A 27,436-nucleotide genomic window follows, 5' to 3' on the forward strand; every position below is an offset into this window, starting at 1 on the left:
CCCTAAAGAAATGTTGAGATGATGAAGGATAAAAGTCAGGTCTAAGTCAGGCATGTACACATAAGATCACACAAATTTTATGTATCTTTCTTCAAAGAAGTGGATGAATGCATGTCTTTATTTTATGCTTAAGGACTAGGCCAAATAAATGACCCTTGGTTCTTGCTTTGTGCCAATGTTGGTTGGTTCTATTGGTTCAATCAAGATGGAAGGTCTTTCCTCGAAGTATTCTAGTAAAGTATCAATCACCCCATATGTGGGTGCCACTATTGGGTTCTCACCTTGGGATGTGTCACTTGTATTTGTTTCTATTTTTTTCTTGAGATTAGCCACAACTTGGTAATGATCATTGAGGTTGTGGAATGCTTGGCCTATTCTAATGTGAGTAAGGTAGTTGATACCAGACCTGCCTATATGCCTTTCTTCTATTCCTTATTGATGAGATGGTTCAATCGTGTTAAGGTAGATAAAGACTTCATGATCAATGTCAAAATGAGGGATGTGGTGAGGCTCGGTTGTATCCCAGTTAATGAGTTCAAGAAAAACTAGGTAGAGTGATTTTTAATATGGAAAGGGTTCAATGGGATTTAAAGACATAATTTCATTAGATGGCTCGTACACTGTATTTGTTAGATCTATGACAATAGATTCTTCTAGAGTATTATGAAAAGTAGAGCTTGCGAGAGGCTCATAGTAGTCATCTTCAAATTCTATTGGAAAGAAGTTAGGGAATAGGGTTTGAAATCAGAACCCTTCAACATGTTCATCATCTTCTAAGCTTCTCCATTGTGCTCTAATTCTTGGTGAAGTGGATCCTAGATGAGAGGTTCTTCCTTATTAGCCAAATTGTTAGATGTGATTATGTGAACAACATCACATTCATTGTCTTGAAGAAACTCCTTAGATAATGATTCAAATTCCCATTTAGCAGAATTGTCATCGTCTTCATTATTGGAGGTATTTGAGGGTGGTTCTTCTATGGAATGTGAACCTAAGGGGGCTAGATTTAAATTTATGATGTCCATTATTTTTTTTCTTTTACCATCTCTTTGTTAAGGTACCCATAACAAGGTTCAAGAGGAGGAGTCACTATGCTTGGGATGAGCTTCAGAAGAGTTTTGTTTCTTGTCTTTCTCACTATACCCTACCAATGTTCTGGACTTGTTGGACTTGAATTGTTCCAACATAGGTTCAATGATGCCTATCCCTTTCCCTAAAGGACCATCTCCCATGTATCCCATCTTTTTCATTAGGTCAAAACCTTTTTTGTGTAGGTGGGGGGAGATGTCAATGTTTTGTTGACTAATTTCTTCCACTAAATTTGGAGGTGCACCACTCACTTTGATAAAATGTGCATGATAAGGCTTGGTGGATGATATTTTTCCATGAGATCTTAGAGAAAGTGGGGGATCAAATAAGGAGACTGAGTACTCACCTACCCCTTTGCAGTGCAATTTACACTTTCTATCAAATTCTTTCATTAATTTATCCATTTCTTCATAATGTGACTGTTTAGGGTCTTTGGATGATGATGGTGAAGGAATGGAAGGGTCTAAAGAACCATTTTTCTCTTTACCCTTAGTTGACATTGATGAGTGGTTGTCACTTTGGTTTGTAGAGCATGAAGCATCTATAGCTGTGGATTGGCTGATGTCATTTGTCGGTGTGTCAGTTTCCTCCCTGTTATGAGGGATGAGGGAATTACACTATTGGGCAAAGTGTTGGTCTTCGGGTATGGTCACTTCTTGACCCATGTAAGGAAATTTAAGACACTGATGATAGGTGGAGAGAATGACCTACATGTCATGAATCCACAGTCTTCCCAACATGATGTTATAAGTTAATTGTAGGTCTAAGACTTGACAAACAATCTCTTTCACAATTGGTCCTACTTTGATTGGTAGAATAACCATTCCTTTGGAGGATCTTTCCTCGTCATCATAAGCTTTGATGGTAATTTTCTTTCTTGGGTCAACAACAACCTCTATATACCCTAGGGATTTTACTAAATTGAGTGTGAAAATATTGACACCTACTCCACAATTGACCATGCCCTCTTAACTTTGTTTCTATAGATAAAGACTTCAATATGCAAAGGAGAGCTTTGTGGATGGATGACTGACATGTTGTCTTGGGATGAAAAAGATATGCAGCGAGGAGCAACTAGATTACTGATCATGTTCTAAAATCTACTCACATCTAGGTCATTTTGCACTAAGGCTTTGGTGAGTATTTCTTTATGCTTTGGGGAGATTTGCAATAGTTCAAAAATGGAGATATGGGCTAGAGTCTTAAGTAATTGGTTGACCAAGTTTTACTTGGGCAAGGACGGACTTGTAGCTACACGATCAGGATTTGTCATAGGTCCTAGTAAGATGAGTTTAGAGGCTTGGCATCGAGTAATGACATTTGAGGATTGTTTTTTGTTTTTATCTTTAACTATGATGACATTTACAATATCATCAAAGCTGAAAATCACGTTGATGGTATTGTCATAATGATGTGCATAATTAACCTTAGTGTGAGGGGATGCATTCTGATTGGCTTTGGAGGATTCATCCTTTTCATGACTCATGTAGGGGTTCTTGAAGGTCGTATGGTCTCCATTATTTCTAAGGTTTTTTACCTCGATGACCCCATCATTGATTAATTGTTGGGTTACCCATTTAAGGGCAAAATAATTGTTTGTTAAATGCCCCCTATTTCAATGGTAGGCATAAATGTGCTTGTCATTCCACCACTTCAGCTTGACTTGGGGTTCATATGGTTTGGCCTCAGGAAGTATAATGAGTTCATAAGCTAGGAGGGTTTGCAAAGCAATTTTGTAAGACATCCCAATAGGAATATACTCCTTGGGTATGTCAGAAGATTGATATCTACGAGGAGGAGGAGCTTGGTTGTATGTGATTTGTTGGTTAGATGTTGAGGGAGTTTCTATATTACATCAATAGAATGGAGCGGCATTGTCTTGCTAGGGTGCATTTGGGTTGGTGTTGTTGACAACAAGATACGATTGGTTTTGATGGGATTGGGTTTGAGGTTTAATGTGGTTGGCTTTGACCATCCCATCATTACCAATGCCTTTGTTGTTGTTTCCCCACCATGAATTTTGTTTATCAATGGCCCAATCAAAGGAATTATGAGTCTATGTTGATTTGTTTGAAAAGCCCTTACCATCTTTTAATAGTTTAATAATGTGATTATTTAGTAAGGTCTCTTCTACCTTAGCAGCATTTTCTAAGGTAGTTTTGAAATCTTAGGCCCTTGGAGTTGGAGCAAGTAATTCATCAGTTTGGAGAGGCTATTAATGAAGATGTCAGTCTTCTCTATGTTGGGTATGTCTCTGTGATACTTAGCAAATGTGTGTCTTCACCATTGTAAGAAGGTCTTGAACGAATCACCGAGAAGTTTTTCGTGTTGCATAAGTTGATCATTGTAACTTCCCTTTCAATATTGTAGGAAAATTTGGAGATGAACATGAAAGCTATTTGGTCAAAGGTTTTTATATTGGGGGGTAGCTTAGAGAACCACTCCATGACTTTCCCTCCAAGGGTTCTAGGGAACAATCATATCAAGTACACTATGTCACAGACAAATTCCATACACAAGGTATAGAATTGTCTAAGTTGCTCTTGCATATTTGATGTGCCAAAATATTTATCATACTTTGGTATTTTTACATTTGTGGGAAATGCATGAAGGTAATGTTCTTATCAAAGGGGAGAGGACACACCTTTTTGAGGTTGAATTTTGGAAGTTAATTTTTTCCTCGCTTCATTCTTTCCATTTCCATTTGCATGTCTTGTAGTTTGTGTGTGACAACATCTAGTGGTGACTCTTCTTCATCTCATTTTAAGTTGGTCCCATCAAAATCAAATGACAATTTTGCACCTTGTTGTGCTAATGATTTTATGTAATGTTGCTTATGTTTCTCGAGTATCGTGTTCATGATGTCGACAAGCTTAGGATTTTTTTGGAAATTTTTGATCTTAGTTACAGTACTTTTGTCATCCCATGTGTTAGATGAACCCATTGTGGCCATGGATTCTAAGTTTCTATTGAACAAGAGTGACTTGTGAATAGATGTATTCTATGAGAAATCTATTGCTATAGTAGGTTTGAGGAGATTTAGAGGTTTTGTCCTCTTGATTGTTTGGTTAGCTATTCTAGCACTCACTCATATAGGCAATCATTTCAATTTTGTAGCTACACTAGTTTTATGTAGTGGCATGAAATGCGAGTTTAATTCCTTTAGTTCTTAGACATTTTTGAAATGCAAGGGTTTTTGTTGACCAAAATTTGTCTATAGTAACAAGCTAGGTTGAACAAGGCATTTGCCAATGTTGAAAGGATGAGTTTCACTTTTGTGAAGTTAGGTAAGGGATAGATGTGTGTCTTCAAACATTTATGGCTTGATGTGTGAAATGAATTGATGATAACTGTTGGGTTGATAATGATGTTTGCAGCTTTGCTTGTTTAAAAAAGATGTTCTTAGTTAGATATGGAATTTCTCAAACTTTGTAAAATACTAGCAAGGAAAAGGGTATCAAAATTTGTCATTTGTTTGCAATTATTATGCACACAAATGCCCTTTTCTTTATGTTTTTTCTCAAATGAATCATAGGATTTGTTAGATGCATTTTTTAATTGATTGTATGCATTTTTTAAATGCTCAAATGCACTATTTACATTGTCATATGCGTTGTTTCATGATTTAGATGTGTTGTTCCACTAGGAAAATGCATTGTTTAAAGGCTCAAATGCATTCTTTGATAGGAATATGCATTATAATAGAGATCATAAGGATTACAAGAATGTTCAAAACCATTTTTTTAATGTAGTATATGCACTACTTTTAGGATTATTCAGCAATGTTCTCATTTTGGACTTGGATCTCGATACCAGTTTGAAATTTGTCTTTCTGGAAGGATTGTGATACACACTAGTGTTCTTTATTAAGTTTTCAAGTATTTCAAAGCACAATAGAAGTAAGACCAAAAAAAAATGTAAAACCATACGCACTTAGAAAATGGAAGAAAATGGCTTCCTAACAAGGTTATCTAAAGCTGATGACTAGTGGGTTTTAGTGTTTAACCAAATATGTTTAGATTTACCTCTCTTGTAACATAGAGCTTCCCACCAACACTAAGGAGGTTTGGTGCAATCCCCTATGAGACTACTAGAGGAAGGCTATGTTCCAAACATAGGTGACTTGCATTTGATTGAGAATGCAAGATTCAAAGGAAATCCCTCTAACTGGCCCTGTTAAGGCAACTCGAGAAGTAGTCTTTCTATGGAAAGATAATCCTACCTAGTGGAAAGTAGGAAATAGAAATCACAATAGGTCTGGGAGTTTGATCACTCGAGGAGAGTGAGAGCATATCCCTACTATTTTGAATTCCTAAACACAACAAACACAAAGTTTTAATTACTAGCCCTTATACTACTGAAGAAAAAAGGGGCTCCTAGTTAGGCTATGTGTGAATTCTTTCCTCATTCAATTATGACCGATCTTTATATAAGATTAGGCATTCTAATCAACTCAAAGGAGTTGAGAGCATATGCTTACTTCTATTTCAGATTAGTGAGATCAAATGCTTCTATTAAGATATGTTTGGAACTTAGAAATGTTGCACTTTAAATCAACAAGAGCCGAGGTCCACTTACCTAATTCAAAGCTAGGAAAGGCTAGGTGCATTTATGAGGGTCTTCATTCCATGTCACACACTGTCTACAATCTAGGAAATTTTTGTTAACTTGGAAGGGACTTGTAAGAAAATTATATTTGGATTTGGAAGTTAGATTCAAGAAAATGTAATTTTTACCAGATTTGCTACAAGAATGCTCATAAGCATTACAGAAAGCACTATATGCGCTATTCAACCTTGCGAATGCACTATAATGAAATCAAATGTGTTGTAAACCACTTTACATGCACCTTATAAATGATCATATACATTATAGAATTCTTCAAAAGTGCTATAGAAAGGTGCAAATGCATCATAGAACTATGTAAATGCACTTTAGAAAGATGTAAATGCATTACAGAACAATTGAAATGTGCTTCAAAAATATTAAATGCATTAAAATAGAGTTCATAGGCATCATAATATGTCTTGGAAGCATTAAAACAGAGCTCAAAAGTGTCAGAAGATTCAGATCTAACCCTTGTGTGCTCAGAGAAGACTTTGGAATGTTGTTCTTGTTGATATGGTGCCTCCTAAATACTATAGAGCTTGTATTTGATCAGATCTACACAAAAGAATAGCAAGAAACACATATCTACACTAGAAATGAAAGATTAAACTGAAAATTTTGAAAATAGAGAGGCTTTCAGTTCAACCCCATGGTGGGTGCCAATTTGTACATGGTGTAATCGCATATTCATGAAACCTATATGTAGAATGTAGATAGACTGACGACAAACTAGATTAAACCTAAGATATCATCATCAAAATGTAACCTCTATGAATGTCTCATGTTTTCCTAACTACAACTGCTAATATTGCTCTCAGACTAGCATCTTAGAAATAATTCTAGAATGGGAGTATGCTTAAAATGCAGATCTACGAGAATGCATGCAAGATATATGACTAAAATGCAGACTATATGCTATCAAAATTGAGATGCAATAAGCTAACAAGTAATAAATGATGCTAAATAATCATAAAAATAATGCTAAAATGCTATGAACTTGCACAATGATAGTGCTAAAATGATGAGTCAAAATGTACCTATAGTGTAGATGCCTAAAACTTGGGTCCTTTGGCTTTTGGATTTCCCTCCTATTTATAGAATTTTAGAACAGGTTGGGGTAAGAATTAGAATTTTCATCTTTCACTGGTGGGTGAAAGTGAAACTAAAAATATGTCAGAAGAGACTAGGAGGAAGAGTCCAATAGACTTGGTTTTGAGGATAATTGAGGGTATTTTTAATCCTTTTAAAATTAAAAAGGGAGATTTTTTTCTTTTTGTGAGGATAAATGATTTTATTGATTTAATAAATGTCTTATTTATTCTCAACACTTGATCTTTTTCTTTTTCCTTTTTTGAATTTCATTTTATGAATTTGAATTTTTTTTTCCTCTTTTAAAATTGATTTAGGTCTTGTCAATTTGATAGATAATTAATGACCTAATGTGATTGCTATATGTCACTGAGGTTTTACTTGATAGAAAATTTTAGAAGGCTACAACCTAGAATCCCTAGAAAAAGTTGTTGATTATAGTAGTAAGAAGACTACAAGGTTTGCAAACATCATATGAAGAACGCAGTTGTAGTTATTAATTTTGAAGAGTTGCATATATAATTATGAAGGCATTATGGCCAAGAGAACAATTTGAATATTTAATTGATAAAATGAATATTCTAAAGTGTGATGTAACTTTTTATAGAAATTAGAGGGGAGTGTTGGTAGATCATAATTTCTACCACCAAACTATTGGCAGTCAAACTATATTAAAAGTAATAGAAGTTGTTTTCTATCGACCATTTCCAATCATGTAGATTCCCAACTATCATATTTAATATGGAAGTTTCTAGAATCATCTAATAAACTAATCACTACCATATATTTCACATGTTATTTGACTATAATAGTTTACTATCTAAATTGTTCTAATCCCTCTATATATAGAGGCATTATGTAATTTATCTGATTATTGCGGATCATGAGGGGATAAAATGTTTTAGCATTCTAAGGACTTGTACTAGATTTTAGTTATGCATGAAGTGTTGTACCACATTGTAATAAGTCTTTGTATTTTACATATTGAATTGAATGCTTATCTTTTAGTTGGTGTTTGTCTTTGATCCACTCTATCCATCACCTTCAAGTGGTATTAGAGCATGAAGAGCTAGGCTGAAGAAGAAAAAAAATATTTGTTGATATGTATAACCATTGTAGTAGTGAATGGAGCTTCTAATGTTTTCTTTATTGTAGATCATAAGCTTCAAAAGTTGGAGATTAGTGGCTGCGAAGACCTAGAGAAGAAAAGATGCCAGTTTAATGTTTTAGAGAAGGTATGAGCTAATTTCATGGAGTGAAGTCTAAAGAGAAAAAAAAATTTTTAAAGGGGAAATAAGTATTGTATTGTTATTTGTTTAAGATATATGTCATTGTCTTATACTTTTTGGTTGATTTTCTTTGTAAAGAAAAGCTTATAATTGTCAAGTGCAGTTATAACTATGAGTATTAATATGGCTTCAAGTAGTATAGCTCAACCAAAAATTCCAATATATTATGGTAAAAATTATGAATTTTTTGGCTATAAAAATTAAAATGTTATTATTTCTTTCTCAAGCCATATGGGATCTTATTGAAAAGGGTTTTAATGAACCACAAGATGAGTTTGCATTATCACAAGATGAAAAAGATAAATTACAAGATAACAGGAAAAAGGATGCTAAAGCATTGTTTCTAATTCAAAAATCTATAGATGAATCAATTTTCCCTAAGGTTTTTGCATCTAAAAAGTCTAAAATTGTATGGACTATTTTAGAAGCAGTATATCGGGGGACATCGAATGCTAAGATTGCTAAATTGCAATTTTTAAGGTGTGATTTTGAAAATTTGTGTATGAAGGATTCAAACTTAGTTGATCAATTTATAAATCAAGTAATGAATGTGGTTAATTATATTAGATCACATGGTGATGATTTGAGAGATCAAAAGTTGTTGAAAAGATACTTTTTAGTTTGTCTAGAAAATTTGATGCCATTGTTGTTGCCATTGAAGAATCTAAGGATTTTCTTTCTATTAATGAGTTAATGGGTTCACTTTAATCTCATGAATCAAGAATGAATAGAAATAACAATTTTTCTTTGGATAATTTTTTAAGATCACAGGTATCTTTTGGCAAAGGAAGAGAAAGATCAAACTATAGAGGAAGAGGAAGAGGTAAAAGCATCAATGGATGTGGAAGTCCAAATCAAGAAGAAGGAAGAAATCAATCCATTCAAAGTTCAAACAAAGGACATGGTAGAAGTTCATTCCAACACCAATCATCAAGGTTTGATAAATCTTGAATTTAGTTTCATTATTGTAAGAGATTTGGTCATTTTGCAAGTGAATGTAGAAAGAAACAAGAGGATATTGAAAAGAATGGTGCTAATTGTATCTGATAACAATTTAGGAAGTTTATTTATAACTTATAATGTTGCTCAAGAAAGTTCTAGTGATATATGGTTCCTAGATAGTTTATGTAGTAACCATATGACTGGAAATAAATATTTTTTTGGTAGCTTGGATGATTCTATAAAATATAAATTAAAGCTAGGAAATGGAAGTAAAGTCTGTGTAATGGGAAATGGTGTTATAAATGTCTTGATAAAAAATGGAGGAAAAAGATATATTCCTGATGTGTAGTTTGTTCTCGGATTAAAACACAATCTCATGAGTGTTGGTCAACTAGTACAAAAGGGTTACAAAATTTATTTTGATAATGATGTTTGCACAATCTTGGATAGAAATCCTGGTGGCAAGTTAAGTACAAGGGTCAACATGACACAAAATCGAATGTTCTACCTCCAAATTCATTGCATTCAAGGAGGAAAAGAAGTTAGTTTCAAGACATGATACTCAAACCAATCGTGGCTATGGAATTTGAGGTATGGTTATCTTTATTTGATTCTTTGAGCTTGTTACAAAAGAAAAATATGGTGAAAGGATTGCCTCAAATAGTGCAACCGCCAAGTTCATGTGAAAGTTGTATATTGAAAAAACAACATAGAGAAAGCTTCCTAGTAGGAGGTTAATATAGAGCAAGAGAACAATTGGAATTAGTTCACACTTATTTATGTGGACCTATGGAAACTCCATCTTTAGGAGGAAGTATATATTTCCTAACATGTATTGATGATTTTAGTAGGATGACTTGGATATACTTTCTCAAACAATTGAGTGAAGCTTTTGAAAAATTCAAGAAGTTTAAAACTTTGGTTGAAAAACTAAGTGGTCTCTACATCAAGGTATTACGATCTAATAGAGGTGGTGAATTCAACTCTAATGAGTTTCCAGAATTTTGCAGATTTTATGGAATTAAGAAGTAGTTTACCACAAGGTACACACTAAAAAAAAATGGTGTAGAAAAGAGGAAAAATAGAACCATAATGGAAATGACAAGGAGTATGTTGAAGGCCAAAAATATATCCAATGAGTTTTGGACAGGAGCAATAGCATGTGTTGTATACATCTTGAATAGGAGTCCTAAAAAGAATGCTAAGAACACAATTCCATAAGAAGCATGGAATTGTAAGAAACATAATTTATACCATTTTAGAGTTTTTGGATGTGTTTCTTATTCATTGGTGCCATTTGAATTAATAAGGAATTTGGATGATGAAAGTGAAAAATGTATATTTATTGGTTATAGTGAAGAATCAAAGGCTTATAAATTGTATAACCCTATTTCAAAGAAATTGATCATTAGCAGGGATGTTAAATTTGGAGAAGAAGATTCATGGCATGGAAATGCTAAGAAACAAGTCACAAGAGGAGCACCAATATTACAAAGTGATGATGAATTGAAGGAACAAGGGACTTAATCACCACCCAATACTCCACCAAGGAACTTTGTGCAAGGAGTGTTACCTCCAATTTCAAATGTAAGTGATAAATCAGATTCTACATTCTCAACACCAAATTACAAAGGTAAGAAGGAAAGAAGCTTAAAAGAGATATATGATCAAGAAGAAGAGAATGTAGAGATATATTGAAATTTTTCTTCATTTTCTTGTGATCCATTGTATTTTGATGAAGTAATTAAAGAAGATAAATGGATCAAGGCAATGAATGAAAAAATTGACTCTATTGAAAGAAATAAAACATGGGAATTAATGGATTTACCTAAAGCAAAATAATGTATAGGGGTCAAATGAGTTGAAAAAACTAAATTTGATGCAAAAGGTGAAATTGTTAAGCATAAGGAAAGAATAGTTGCTAAAAAAATTTCACAACAATATGGAGTTGATTATAATGAAACATTTGCTCCAATTGCTAGACTTGACATAGTTGGAACTATTTTAGGAATAACTACACAAAATGATTGGAAAGTGTATCAAATGAATGTAAAGTCAGCTTTTTGAATGGTTTACTTGATGAAGAGGTATGTGTTAAACAACCATCTAGTTATGAGGTTTATGGGCATGAAAACAAGGTATAGAAACTAAAAAATGCACTTTATCAGTTGAAACAAGCTTATAGGGCTTGGTATAAGAGGTTTTATTAATACTTGATAAGTAATCAATTAAATAGAAGTAACAATTAGCCCACATTAGGGGTAAGAGCACAAAGTTGGGTCACAATTCTGCGGAAGTCAATTTTGTAGAATTAGACCTTTTAGAAATAGGTACCCGATTGTCTTAGAATCAAGTACCTAATTCTGAAAACCCGCTTCAGGCACCTGATCCATGTTCAAAAAATTGGGTGCTTGATTTGTACAATATAGATCGGGTGTCTGAACCTTTTTAGAATCAAGTACCCAATTTTAAAGTTATTGAGTACCCAATTTGTTTAAAATCGAGTACTCGATTCTAGAATATTGGGTACCGAATTTTAAAAATTGGGTACCTGATTGCGACAAACTACAAATCCCAATTTTTTGGGGTTTTTTCACTCATTCTTACCATTCAAAAAATGTGAGCCCGATTTTCAGAGCAATATGGGAGCCTATTTTGGACGTCTACTAACCCCCCCACTGCTATTTTCTAGTGTACTAGGAATATTATTTTGCTTTGTACTATTTTATTTAAATTTTTTTAGTTTTATGCTTTATCATACCATCAAATTATTGATTTTTTTAGTTTTAATATGTAAAATTGTAAATTTCCATTGTCAACAGTATTATCTTTAGATTATTATATATGTCAATTTAAATAATACTTTTGTAGATGTTGATTTAAAAATTATTATTTTAGATGTTTCAATGTATTTAATATGTAAATTACAATGTTGAATGATTAGATAGATGTAAATTCATTGTTTAAACATGTAAAATTACATTCAATATTTTATATTTATTTCAAATAAATAGTGATTAATTATAGATTAGTTTGTAAACCATATAACAAAGAAAGAAAAACTAACTATACTCATAAGTCTAACCTCAACCTAACCATAACTATACAATAATTTAATCTAAACCCTAAACATAAAACTAAGTATTTAATTTGTAATACCCCGCCAAGGGATCCAAACACAAAACTTAGTATTTAATGATTTTACTTATTGTATTATACTTTGTTTCATGGATTAAAAGGGGTGATGTAAACTATTTTATTAATGTATATTCTTTCAACCTTTCATACCTTGTGACATGTACAGTTGATGATTGTGTATTTTGAATCAGTGCCAAGTGGCATTCGGAACACATGTATATTATTTAAATGGATTGAACTTGTAGTTATTCTTTCATGTGGATGTGTTATTTATTTTAATACTAATATAATTACTTAAAATGAAATGTGACTCAATGTCTTGATATCCTTAAGGAATGTAATCTCTTATGTTTTTTATGTATTAAATTGTACTTGTGATTTCTTACTTAGTAAAACTTTAGGTTAGTTCTTTGGATCCCTTGGTTGGGCATTACATAATGTGCTCCCTTACCTTAAAACCATATCTTTTTTAATAAAACTACACACTAAACACGAACATAGTATTAACCTTGATGTAAAATCTCACTCTCACCATAATTCTAAACCTAACCCTAACACTAATTAAAATTTTAACCAAATTATATAATTAAAATCGATAAACTTAATTCTAAGCCTAACCCTAATCACATGTTAATAAAATTAATCCTAAATGTTAAACCCTAATTCTAATTGTAACTTCAAATCTTAAACCTAACACTTGATCCCTAGGTAGGTAACCATAATAGTAGATCCATAGTGGAAAGTAATCTTAATCCTAAGTTTGAAAACTATATTTAATGATTTTAAATTGGGTTGAAGAAATGTTATGGATAATATGAATAATATTATTTTAAGAATATATATTATTAATAATTAGTTCTAAATAATGAAATGGATTGTGTATAAATACTCATTTATTAATGTAGTTATTTAATAGTGACTGTATATAATTGTCTTAAGTTAAATACTAGATCTTGGTACATTGATATTTTGAGATAGTAAAACTATACCAACTATAAACTACCTCTATCAAACTATTAAATTAAGTATATTTTATAATTGTCCATTACTCATTCAACTTGTGATGAAGTCTACATTTGTTACAACTTTAGCTATGAGTTTGTATGATTCTATTAGATTTTATAACCTTTAAACTAACCCATTCATTACTAAGATTTTGAGCCAACAAAAGTAACATTACTAAACTCTATTTAATCCCAAGATGAACATATAATCCATAATGAGAATACAATCCCCCAATGTCACAAAATAAGTATACATAAAAATTGATAGTGTTGATGTTTGTAAATTTTAGATTGTTGAGAGAGCCTTTGTACACTATTCCAAGAGGAATTTATTTATATCTTTGTCTCCTATTTTATCTACACTAAGCTCAAAGTTAGTAGAGGTAATCAATTGATTTTAATGTTTGAATGGTCTTAGTTTCCTTACAAGCCTACCATTGATCCTCTAAAGAACACATTGGACCATTAATTTCCATTGCTTTAAACTATAGTGATGATTATGTAATGCTTAATGAATACAAATTGAATATAAAGTACATTGATTCCAAATCTTATCAATTCTTGCCAAGTCTACAATAGTAATAATTTATCCAATATAGTCCTCCTTTGAATAGAATGAACTTTTACCACTCATCAATGATGAAAACCATAGTGCTAATAAGGATCAATTCGATTTCAAGCATATTAAAGATGGTTTCTTTCTCTACTATTTTCATTTTTATATTTTCAAGAATATAGAAATCATTTGGACCCTTTATCACTTTAGTGAATGCATAAATAATTTACTTTCAACATACTTATTGGTAAGCCTAGATAATATCTTTTTTTAGATATAAATATATCTTTTCTTTTATATATAATGAAAAATATATTATTCAAAAAGGATAGTTGTGGGCACAATGTCATCACATGAGAGTCAAATAAGGAGAACTAAAAAAAGCTAATTGTATCTCAAAATCATTGGCCTATTCCAAGATACAACTATGAGGTCCACTAAGCACCTAATACATCAATGGGGTTAGTTGTCTCTATCTATTTTTTTCTCATTCTTGGATGTAGATTGGTTAGGCCATCACTAACGACCCCTTTATTAGGATCAAGCAACACTATGGGGTGAACCAATATTTTAATACTTATGAGTAATTTAGTCTTTTTACCATAAAACAAAACAATAAATAAAATGATAAAGTATAGCAATAAAATATAAAGAATAAAGAAACTCATAACATGATTATTTGTTAAATGATAAATTATTGCTTAAATAATGAAGCTTAAATCCACCTTTGAGGACTCATTGTCCATTACATGAAATATCACATAACATTTTGTGCTATACCAAATGAATCGTAAATAGCATCACAATGTCTAACTAGTTCCAATGTAATATCACGTCTAATTTTGTATGATAACTAGCGTCAATGCTCACACAATTCATTAATATCATTCCATACCCATGTAAGACATAATATATTCCTTTATAACACCATAGCTATTTATTTATGTCAGGTTCACTAGGAATTAATCAAACATGTTTGTACCCATATCAAAACAAAAGATAAATCATGTTATCCAAGATTTAATACCTTTGATGTTATCCCTTCAATCCTAAGTAACATAATTGTCAATTAGATTCAATTTACCAAGACAATTTTCTCAAATACCAAAATTTCTTTGTCTCTGTTGCCTTCCTGGACCTATACCATACATTTTTTGCATCATGTATCAAAACCACCAACCATAATAGATACATCATATCCTTGTAATTACAAAGGCATTTGATCATTCATCTTTAGTTATTTACCAAAAATGTCCAACTGTACACTATGAGTCCTTCCTAGACATAGACATGTTATTCTTATTTGACTCATCATGACTACTAATCATACCCAAGAGATATGTTTCCATCAATGATAATATCTATATATGGTCGCATGGAATACACTTTCCTACAATCTTCTTCTATTTTCTTTTCTAACCTCTCATTTCCCTTCACAAAGGATCAGTAATTGTTCCATGAGTTGATCCTCACCATATGTCTCTAAGTCTTATTCCTTTTCAAATTTTACTAATTTCTTACCAAAATCACTTGCCAACAATAAACTTATGCCTAATTTCTCACCACTACAAGGAATGTTAGTCTAGATAATATTTTCCATTTTATCTGTCACCTTCTCTTATTGTAAAGATTGTTCACTCACAATCACAAGATTTTAAGGAAAATCATTGAAGGCTTACCCTTCATTAATTACCTTTCTATTCTCTTTCTTAGTCATAATATCTTCTGCAACATTTGTAATCCTTAGCTTTATTTGGCTCCTTCTCTTCTTCTTCACTCATTTCTGATGAAATTACCTAAAAGTGTGTCCTTGATTTCTCCTTGGATGCATCCAATAAAATTGGAACTCCTAACATAAGGAGTCATTCTTCTATACAATACTAAAGAATTGGTCAAAATCATCATCATTGTTCTTTTTTCTATCCTTAATCACACATGGTTTGTCTAAATCATCCTTAATTGTTACACCCATAGACTATGGTACTTATGTGCCCTTATAATCTATTTCCATCAACACATTAGAAGTTGCATTCTTAGTACCCCTGCTAATTTCTGCATACTTTCCTTCCATAATCTTAATTATCCTCATTTTTATCTCATCTTATCCTTATATTTCTTAATGATTTTGTGCATTTCCTCATAAGTTTAGTAGGCCAAATAAATGCATAAATAGTGTTGAATAACAAATCTTAGAGGAGTACCAAAATATATTTTCCCTTTCTATAAGGTTAGTTAGGGGTCTAGGATAGAAACATATAACTATAATATTATTTTCAACAAGATTTTAAAAACTAAAAAGAATAGGAATGTAACTACTCTAGCATGATATAAAATATTATTAATAATAAAATCACTACAATATTTCATAAAGTAATTCCATGTAGGATCTAGATCATAATCTAACAAAACAATGTGTGATATTATAATATGTTCAATCCTAACCCAAACCATAATCTTATTTATATGTTCAATGGACTAATTGTTTTAATATAGATCCTTAATCATATAAATTTGCTAAGGCATAATCATAAGTTACATATTTATATAAGATATTTTTAGAATTCACATTTTTAAGTTGGTTTATTAATGTAGTTTTTTGGAGTATTATTTTATGATTAGCCTTAAATTGTGTATAATGTTCAATTAGCATTAACATCAAAGTTTACTTAAGTGTGAAACTTTATTTATTTAATTGATATGATTTTAAAGATCTATGCATTTATATTATTGATATTTCAGATTTATTTTATTAAATAGTAATTTTGTAATTTTTTATGCTGTTTAAACATATATGTAGATTATATTTGATGAACCCACTGCCACCCCCTCCTCTTCCCCACCCTCACCTCCACCCCCTCCATCTCCACCTCCATCTCCACCCCCACCTTCATGACAATCCTCCCCCACCACCTACCATAGAGGATCTGCAAGAGAGCATGAGGCATAATCTTAGCAACCTCATGTGAGATATTGAAACTATTAGGCACGAGGCCCACCCCCTCCTCATCTACTACATCTTGTGGATAGCATGCAAGGCATCATTCACTCTATAAAGCATTTGGATTGCAATACTGATTCATTTAGATTATGGAGGTAAAACATGCATGCCTTCTATTCTGATGGCTTATCATATAGAGAGGTCCATAACCTAAAAATAGTTAAAGGACATTTTAAAAGATATTTTGTAAACCCTAAGATGGGTGAGGAGATTAATGAAAAGAAGCCTCATATTTCTATTAGATGGTGCACACATCCTTGTATATCATCACACCTTTGGGAGTAATGGTGGATGTTATTTGACCATCCACCACACACTAATCATGAGGTGCCAATGTTCTTCCTTAAGAAACCGTGGGTTGAGTTTGAATTGGGTTTGAAACCCAATTATTTTAATATTAGATCATTTTAGGGGGTTGGTGGAGGGATGCCTTAGGATAGGCATGGGGAAAAGCTAAGCGATAGAATGAGAAACTGCATGTGACCTCAGCTTCTTGTACCTCTTCCCACACCTATTGTACTAGTGCCACACCATCATCGAGTAGTTTCATCTACTCTTACCTCATTTAGTGCCCTTTCAGGTAATTTAGTAGAGTAGTGGATGTAGGTGAGACATATTTGTCCACTTCAACACATTTTTACTAGCTATGGAGGCATATGTAGAGGCCCCCAGAGCAATGTTGATGTAGCACATGATGACGATTCTACTAAGGGTACTGATTTAGATGATGATGAATACATTTCCCATGGTGATGGTAGTGATGACATTAATGTTTCATCATTTGTTGACCTCATGCAGGGAGAGCCCAGAGACAGTCAAGAGCATTAGGTAAAATTTTAATTAAAATTTAAATATAAAGTACATAAGTATTTACTTTCTACATACATTTGTAATTGTATTAACCATATTAATGTACATGTTGATTTTGAAATAATAGAGAATGGATGATATTGTTCCTCCTAGGAGGTAGTATAGTCTTTTTTTGAGACCTACAAACGTTGGCATCCCTCATATGGTATGCACTTTGAATTATCTGTAAAAATGTACATTCAAACTCAAATTTAATAACATGTGCTCATGTGTTCTTTTTATCTGATTTTGTAGGGATTGTCAGCTTCTACATAGTTTGATGTTAGTATAGGTCATAATCCATTGACCACTGAGGCACAGTCTCAAATACCTATGGTATGAACTTTTGACTGAAGACAAATAATTTGTACTATTTTTATGTATGTACATTGTTATTAACTTATAATATGAAAAATTTTGACTAATGTATAATTTTATGTGTTTTGATTTTAAGAACAGGAGATGGATCATACTTATCCATACAGGACTCGGTATAGTTTATTTTTGACTCCATTTTTTGATCATCATACTAGCATACCTTTAGACACATATGTGACATTGGCTACTACTCAGGTATGATACACGCACACACACACACACACACACACACACATGTTTTTATAGTGTTTAAAAAATGCTTTTTAGTTTATGTACTTTTTAATTCATGTATATATAGTTTTGACTCAATTTTTATGTATCCATAATTTTAGAACTATGTCACCATGAGTGTTGCTAAGAGTATGGGACTAAGCCAGATGGAGGTACCTACATCATCCTTTGAGGTCAGTATTGTGATTTATATACATATATAGTTCATTATGCTCTTTATAAAATTTTTAAAATATTTGTATTATAAATTACAGGACCTCACCACTACCACATTTTATAGCTTTCACAGTGCACCTCCTCTCATTACAAAGGGACACACATCTCATGTGGTATTAATTTTATTATGTAGTGAATATTTAATTTATTTGCAAGCTAGATTTTGAAACCCATTTCAGTTAAGCATGTACATGATGAGACACCTCCTGTTACACAGGATGATCCATCTACCTCATGGGGTGTCTCACATGATGAGACAACTCATATTACATAGGATGATCCATCTCAATCCTTCTCATGTGGAGTAAAGAAGACTATAGATCAGATAGATTAGGTCTTGTTGGCAACTTTAGATTATGTTTTTATGATACATATTGTTTATTTTGATACACTTTGTATTAGGATAGTTAACTATATTATATTTATTTATTGACTTCATAGATCATGTTATGACATGTTAGACCATGTACTATTTTTTTATGACTTCTGATCATGCTAGTGTACATAGTATATATTATTATGTTATCTTGTTGTAAGTATTCAAACCATTTTATTTTTTGTGACATATTTTATTCATGTTATGACACATTTTGTAAGTATATATGGTACATGAACAATAATTTTAACTATTTATATACAAACATTAATTTAAACATGTTTGAATAGGAGGTAAAAGTAATGGAAAAAAATAGGAGGTCATTACTTCAATTGACAATTAATTTATAATATCAAGTGCACACCTTTAACTTTCAAGTAGAAGTAAACTCATGTTTTAAAATTTGTTTACAACATATTTCACAATATATGTGAGACAATTTCAATGATATATTTATAGAAGTGAACTCAAAATATAAAATTGGTTCAACACATTTCTTCAAATGAGGTCCTATAAAATAAAATTGTAAAACAAAAACACATGTTATTAAATGCATAAATTAATATGAGCTATTTGAACTATGTAAATATGTGTAATTTGTATGTACTCGCTATGTGTAATTGCACAAGATGTTGATGTTCGATCCACCTTAACATTTAAATTTGGATAAATTGTAATTGAGACCTAAATAAGTGGTGTGTGTATATATATATATATATATATATATAAGTTCTCTAATTTGGTATTGACAATGCATACATACATGTAATTAGATTATATCCTCTCTCTTTTGCAATGCATCTATGATTGTCTCATGCTCATCCATTGACATTGTCTATAATACCTTATTGGTGGGTCTTCCTTTATATCTTTCTAATTTAATATTCATTGCCACAACCAAATGAGGATAGTGTAAAATCTTCTTTTTGGATTTCTTCTTGTCGGGTATCTATGTAGCCAGGTGCCAGCTACAATGATAGACCTAATTCGATACTAAAAACCATCATCGTCTACTTGATGACATATCAATTTTTTCTTAGGTTTCACTAATCTAGCTACCCAATACTCAATCTGTTCATTGTTATCATTAGGTGTAATAATAGCATAAACATGTCGTACAAGATAAGATAAAATACATAAATACTTTAATCACATGAGTAGATATATAAATAATATAAATTAAAGCATGATCACAAAAAAATCTAATTAAATTGTGCATACTAGGTTGTATGAGGTCTAAAATAAGACTATAGTCTTCTGATGCAAAAGTAACATTCTAGCCTTCATTTACTATATCATCTTGAAAATGTCTATTAGTAGGTACTATTGATTTTGGTTTCCAATAGTCAACCCATATTGTATTCTTGCATTCTTCCCATTCACCTGCAGGACAAAACTGACAAAAACAAACAAGCTCTCTAGTCCATATACTCCAAGTGTTAGAATCTAAACTCCTAAATAAATGTCATTTAGCTAACCCAGTAATTGTATCACAGTCATATCTTGAAAGAATATTCTTCTCTTCAACTAGGTAGAAGAAACATTTGATTGTAGAGTTCTTACTTGATCCTATGTATAAATATTTGTTACACCATTCAACAACCTCATGTGCATTTTTGAATTTGGCTTTTTCCTCAAATTTTAATTTCTCTCAACTAAGGGCTCTCTTCACACATGCACCAACACCATCATGTTCTCCTTTACCATGTCCAGCCTAAAAAAAAATCCATACATGTTGGATAATAGTTTTCCTATGTGTCATACTCAACCAATAGAACATTCTAGCACTCTTGAATTGTCCTGTACAATTATCTGACCATATTGAATGTTGTGTCATTTGAATTTTTATCTCTTTTAAATTATCATAAAAGACCTTGAAATAATATTGGACAAACTCAGATGATTGAAATTTATTATCACTCATATAGAAATAGTACTATCTCAATATTTTTCAATCCTCCTCTGTACTATCAGGTGCATGCCTATAAATTATATGAACATAAATTGTTACTTGCACTAAATTGTAATATTGCGGTTGTATCTCATCTTGTGATACAAGTGTGTAGTTCTCTGCAAAGTCAACAACTAAAAGTATAGTACTAGTTGGAAATGTATTCTTACATATGCCAAATTATCCATCACAACATCTAGAATATTGAGAGTGTTTAACATATTTTGGTATGATCACACTCTTAAACTCATCCATAAATGCATGACAACTAACTTTATCTATAACTAGATCACACCTTCTTCCAATCTTCTCATCCTCGAATGGATATTCAATAGTTTTGAATTTTTTACATCAACTAATTGTTGTCCAAAAGTAGTCAAAGTATTTTCATGCAAACATTTATCTAAAAAAGAATGATTTCCGCACATATCACATGTACCAAAAAGACACACATTGAAAAGAAAGTATTGATTATTAGATGGCTTACAAAAAAAATCTAATATGAAATCCTTTATAGTTTGAGGTGGTATTTTTATATCACATTCCTCTAACATTTCTTTACTATGCATGGTACCATGTATACATCGAAAAACATCATAATGGTAATGAAATTGAACATGAGTTTTACAACATGTGATTCTTTCCTTGTTAATACTTACATGCCATTGTTTACACTTTTCAAAATATCTTTGACTAATGGTAATAGTTAATACCTTACCATCTACAAATTTTCTAAACAATTCAGTTTGAGTCATATCCAAAAGGTGTTTAGGATGTGGATCACGTATTTTTGACCCAACTCTCAATTTAAGAACATCTCTTGAATTAGGTGATACTCTTGTATTATCATGCCAAAAAATTTCAACCAAACTTTTGACTTCACTAGTAAGTTTCATATCACATCTTGGGAGTCTACCACTAGAAGTCCATAAAATATTTTCTAGATCACATTACAAGTTAACCCTTCTCTTTACAACCCTTTCTAAAGTCTTACAATTCACATTAAGATATCCACTTATGTTGGTAATCAATCTTTTTTAAATCTCTTGTTATTGCTCATTGTATTGCATTCTTATCTTTAGAGTGACTTCCCTTTCTGATAACATCATAGGCACTAGCAACAATGGATATAACTTGTTTTAAAGACTTATTTTTATTCTTGGGTTTTGTATACATTCCTAACCTTTTCATTACTTTTCACATTTTAGACATTTTAATTAGTTGCAACATCAACTGACATTGAAACCCAAATATCTTATTATAAAAAAAATTTCTATATAATCTATTAGCATATATCCTAATTTGTCTCCATGAAACTAATCCCTCAAGATTATCTAGTACATCATTAGAAAAATGAAAATTATGTTCAAGCACTTTACTATCATTCTGACATGTTTGTTCAATACTTGGTGTTTCAATGTCTACATTCATACAATTTTTATTTTCAATTGGCATTTCATTTTCACTGTTATTTGAGATTTGAATCTCATTTTCAAATTTTCCTAGTATTTCTTTTGGGGCATGCATTTCCATTGGAGTTTGTTGTGCATGATTGTTTGACAATCTATTCTCATGAAGAAAATCTAAATCATTTAAATCATAACCTATTTCTAAAAAATCACTAATTTCATCATGAGAAAAAATTTGAGGGTTTGGAGACACACCTATATTGAATGTTTGATTAGAATGTGCACCTGAATCTCCTTGTATTGGGTTCTCTTCTTCAGCCTCTTCATCCATTGTGGTATCCTCAATGTCTTTCTCCTTTGAAATATTGTTCAAGTCTCTGATTTTTTTTCTTCTCTCTCATTGACGTTGTGCTTCATTCTCTTTATTTGTTGTAATATCCTCATTTTAAAAAAAATTTATTTTCTTCTTTCTTTGTTGTTTTAATCTCATGTTTGCACTAGGTTTGAATTCAAATCAATGGCTTCCAAATTGTAGAAGACAAGAAAATAGAATAACTATGACAAAATTCGTTGTTGTAGATTGAAACTATTATTCAATCATTTAAGTCATTGAAAATTGACCTCTGGGGTAGCTTTTGGAGCCCAATGAGTACATTAGTATCAGGTACCTAATTGCTTAAAAATTGAGTAGCTAATTGTTTAAAAATTAGGTACCCACTTATAATTGGGTACGTAATTTCTAAAGAATCAAATACCCAATTTTTAAACAATTGGGTACTCGATTCTATCAACAATTAAAATTCAATCGAGCACCCAATTTTTGAATTACAAATCGGGTGGTTGATTCTTGTGACATAGGTGGGAATTCAGAATGGCCACAAATTTTGCATGGGGTTTTGCCTTGGAGAAAGGCATGGCATAGGCTTGGTCCCACCAACCTATGCCTTTATGAGCCCTTTTTTTCTAAGGCATTTTATCGACAATTTCAGAGATTGTTGTAATTTTTATATGGTCGTCACCATTAATTTTTTTTATGAAACAAAAACCCATTATAGGTCTTACTATTCTAATTTCAAAAATGTAAATTTTATACTATTATTAGTTTTTTTTTTTTTTTCCCATTATTTATTAATCAAAAGTATCTCTTAAATATTAAAAAGTGACATTCACTAAAACTTTAACAACTTTTTTTATTTTTCATGTTTTGTAAATTAATTTACATATCATCAATCCTCACATAATTCTTTTAAAGTTTAAACAAATCAATTTTTTAAAATTAAATTATGGCATCCATACACAAGACATTTTAGAAATTAGCTTAATCGTCAATTAAAAATTAATTAAAAAAATATTCATTAAAAAATTCAAGAAAAATATTCTCATTAATCTTTGGCGTGTCAGGTAACTTTGTTTAAAAAGATTCACAACAATTTTTTTAGTTGTGTTAAATTATGGTGTTCGTACACGAGTGTGGTATGGTCCTGAAATAAGTATTTTGAAAAAGTGGTTTTTAAAGATTTATACCAGAAAAATAATCTCTCATATGGGTGTTGGAAATAATCAAGACTAGCTAGGTTACTGAGAGGGGAGGGGTGAATCAGTAACCTCAAAACTTTTATCGAGTTCAGCACTTAACAACATAATACATTCACCATTAATTTATCTAATCTACTACATGCATGAGAAACTGAAAGATAAACATTAGTGGCACATGAACACAATATTTGGAGACCGAGAAACCTTCCAAATAGAAAGTAAAACTGAGATGGGGATGATACTCACAAAACTTCAATATTGTAGTGTAAAGCTGGCCTGTTAAGGCTTACAATGATCACTTCTTATGATCTACCCTATTAGGAGCAATTTGGACTACTTGATCCACCCTATTAGAAGTTTTACAAACATACAATGAAGTATGCACTTGGTTAAGAGATTTAAAGAAAAGACTGTTAAGTCTACCTGTTAAAGGATTTGAATCTAATTCACCTGTTAGGATGAAATAGTAGATCTGACTTACAACTAAATTTTTCATTACATCCTTGAACTGATGATCACCTCTTTGTGATAAATAAAACTTGATTGCACCAAATTTGACCTTGCTAAATACTCTGCTTTGCTGTTGATTCACATTCTTATACTAATCATTACTTTCACTTTCACTCTTCTCAAAATATTATCATTTTAGCATGCTTGGGTACGATACAATACATTGCATATATACCATCCCAATTCTCATAATTACAAGGTTGGCCAAAACACAAGTTAACACAAATATTATTGAGTCAACCTGAATGTAGAAACTCGAGTTCTGAAAGCTAACTTAGTGACTTTCTAATACTCGACATCCACTACATTACTTGGCATTGTCATGCATTTGGTAGAAGTAGAGGCTCAGTCTATACTAATCACTTAATTTAGCTTCAAACTCGGTGAACATTAGAGACTCAGTGGATATAGTGTAACTCGGTAGAAAATGAATACTATGTTTATCTTGCTGCACTCGGTAAACATTGCTCATCCCATCACTCGGTTGACACTAGCTTCACATCATAACAACTAATGACTCGATAGAAACTATGAAGCTTGGTAACCATTGACTACTCAGTGATAACTACTAGACTTCACATTGCCTATTTTCACTTGGCAGCCTCTAGAATGCTCGGTGTGAACTACTAAATTGTTGAACTCACTTGGCAACCACTAAATGCTCAATAAACACTAGAGACTGAATGATGAACTTAGTAACCATACATAATTATAAATAAGTCTTGTCACTAATGGAAAACATAACTTATTGCCAGCAATGGGTACACAAATAAATTACATATTCAAAAAGAAGATCCCATGCACTACAATTTTTTAGTTTTGAAGTTTTTTTTATATTTAATCTCTAAATGGCTCAAATTTTGGCATCAATTGATAAAATGTTTCAAAAATAGGAAAAACACTTCCACTTTTTGGCCAAAAGTGAGACTCAACTTCTTGCACTGACTCTTGTATGTCAAGACTAATAAGGAAGGTCAGATTTTGATTGTATATTTGTATGTTGATGACGTGATATTCACTGAAAATCTATCAATAGACATGTTAAAGTTAGAAATGATAAAAGAATTTGAAATGAAAAATTTGGGCTTGATGAGATATTTCTTAGGTATTTAAGTTATTCAATGTGACAAAAGTATCTTCATTTATCAATCCAAATATATAAAGGATGTTTTGAAGAGATTCAAAATGATGAATTGTAATACAACATACTCTAGTTGCAACGGAAACAAAACTTAGCAAGGAAGAGAAGGGCTCAAATGTTGATCCAGCTATATTTAAAAGACTTATTGGAAGTTTAATGTATACATAATGTATGGTGTTAGTTTGATCTCAGGATTCATGGAGTCAGCACAAAATTCTCACTAGCAAGTTGGAAAAAGGATATTGAGTTATATTGCAAGAACAATAGTATATGAAATCCTATATTCCAAAGCTAACAATGTTGGCTTAATTGGTTATACTAATAGTGATTTTGTAGGTAGCATTGATGATAGGAAGAGCACTTTTAAATATATCTTTCACCTTGGATCAGGAGCTGTATCATGGGCATCAAAGAAGTAGCCTATAGTGACTATTTCATCAACTGAAGAAGAATATGTAGCTGCCACTTCCACACCATGTCAAGCAATATGGATGGGTCAAGTTTTTCTTGATCTTCACCACCATCAGGAGGAACCAACACCAATCCTTTGTGATAACAAATCAGCAATAGCATTATCTAAGAATCATGTATTTCATAAGAGGAGCAAACATATTGATACATGGTACCACTTCATTAGAGAATCGGTCAACAATGGAGAAATCTACCTAAAGTTCTACAAATCTAAAGATCAATTGGTAGATATTTTCACTAAGGCATTACCAGAGAGTAACTACGAATATCTGTGAGAGAGATTGAGTATTACTGATGCAAAATTTGTTAATGACAGAAATTAAGGGGGAGTGTTGGCAGTATTAATTTCTGGCAACCACCCACTATCCACCATAGTTGCTCACCTCCCACTATCATTGGTAGTAGACAATCCGCCGTCCCAGCCATTCCAGCCACTTTACATAGCCACCCATATTTAATTCTATGCAATGTTATAATATATTATAATATGTGTAATAAATTTGGCTTGTATTCCAAAGAGTTCTCAGACCTCTATAAATAAAGGCTTAATTTAATGTATTTAAGCAAGACAGTAACACAATGAAATAAGTTTTATTTCTGTGTGTTTGTTTATCTTTGCCTTCAGTTTTCTTCAGTCTCAAGAAAAGCATGCACTCTATAGCTATATATCGCCATCCCATTTCTCTCATATAGATGTGTAGCTAATCGATTCATCTCTCACCAGTGTGAACTATGGGGATCGGATTCGCGCCGATTTGAACTCACGAACTCTTTTTCCTATGGAATGGTTCAAATTAGATTGATATTAGAAGAATGGATGGAAAAGGTAAAAATGTATCTGGAGAACACTACGGAAGGCGTCCCAGTAAATAGAGGCAGCGTACGTCTGTCAAGAGCTCTGATGAATGCTAAGCCAGAGGCATACATTCCCCAAATGGTGTCCATCGGACCTTACCACCACTTCTTCCTCAAAGATGAGTCCGTGGGGCCATTCCACTAACGCCACACCCATCTTTCCTAGATGGAAGTCTACAAATTCAGATTCACAAGAGAGGTAGCTGGCAATGATCTTGAGCTAGTCAAAAGAATGAGCGAATCTAATATGATCTCCAAATTCGAGCAGTTTTACGACTGGAATATATAAATGTGCCAGATGTTCCATAATTTTCATGGATGATGATGATCGACGCCCTCTTTCTCTCCTATTTTCTGAGATCTGGTTTCAATGATGCTGGACAACTAGAGTCAAGTGTCACTATACGCAGAGGAGCCTCAAAAGACATTGACATACCTGCAAAGGCAAGCATCTTCCTTCCAGGTATGTGATATAGAAATTCCAAGTTTTAATGAAAAACATCTTCTGGTCTGTATCCACAAATATGTTTCAACTTTCCTCCAAGTTAGCAGAGTGGAACAATACTCCCCTCTCCCTTGTTGTCAGAAGATTTCTAATTTGATTGGAGACATGGTCATTGTGGTGTTCAGTTGCTGCTACACGCATCCAGGTAGATGTGGTCAACACAATTTTTTGGAGAAATACAGTGCGAAGGAGTTGATCAAGGCAAAGATCAAGTTTAAAGAGTTCAAAGGCTTAGGTAACATCAAATTTTCCAGGAACTACAACACACTCTATCTTCCTCAGATAACGATTTTGG

The sequence above is a fragment of the Cupressus sempervirens genome, chromosome 4 (genome assembly GCF_028749045.1).
Source record: "Cupressus sempervirens isolate cs-2001-9-10 chromosome 4, ASM2874904v1, whole genome shotgun sequence".
NCBI classification, from domain to species: domain Eukaryota; kingdom Viridiplantae; phylum Streptophyta; class Pinopsida; order Cupressales; family Cupressaceae; genus Cupressus; species Cupressus sempervirens.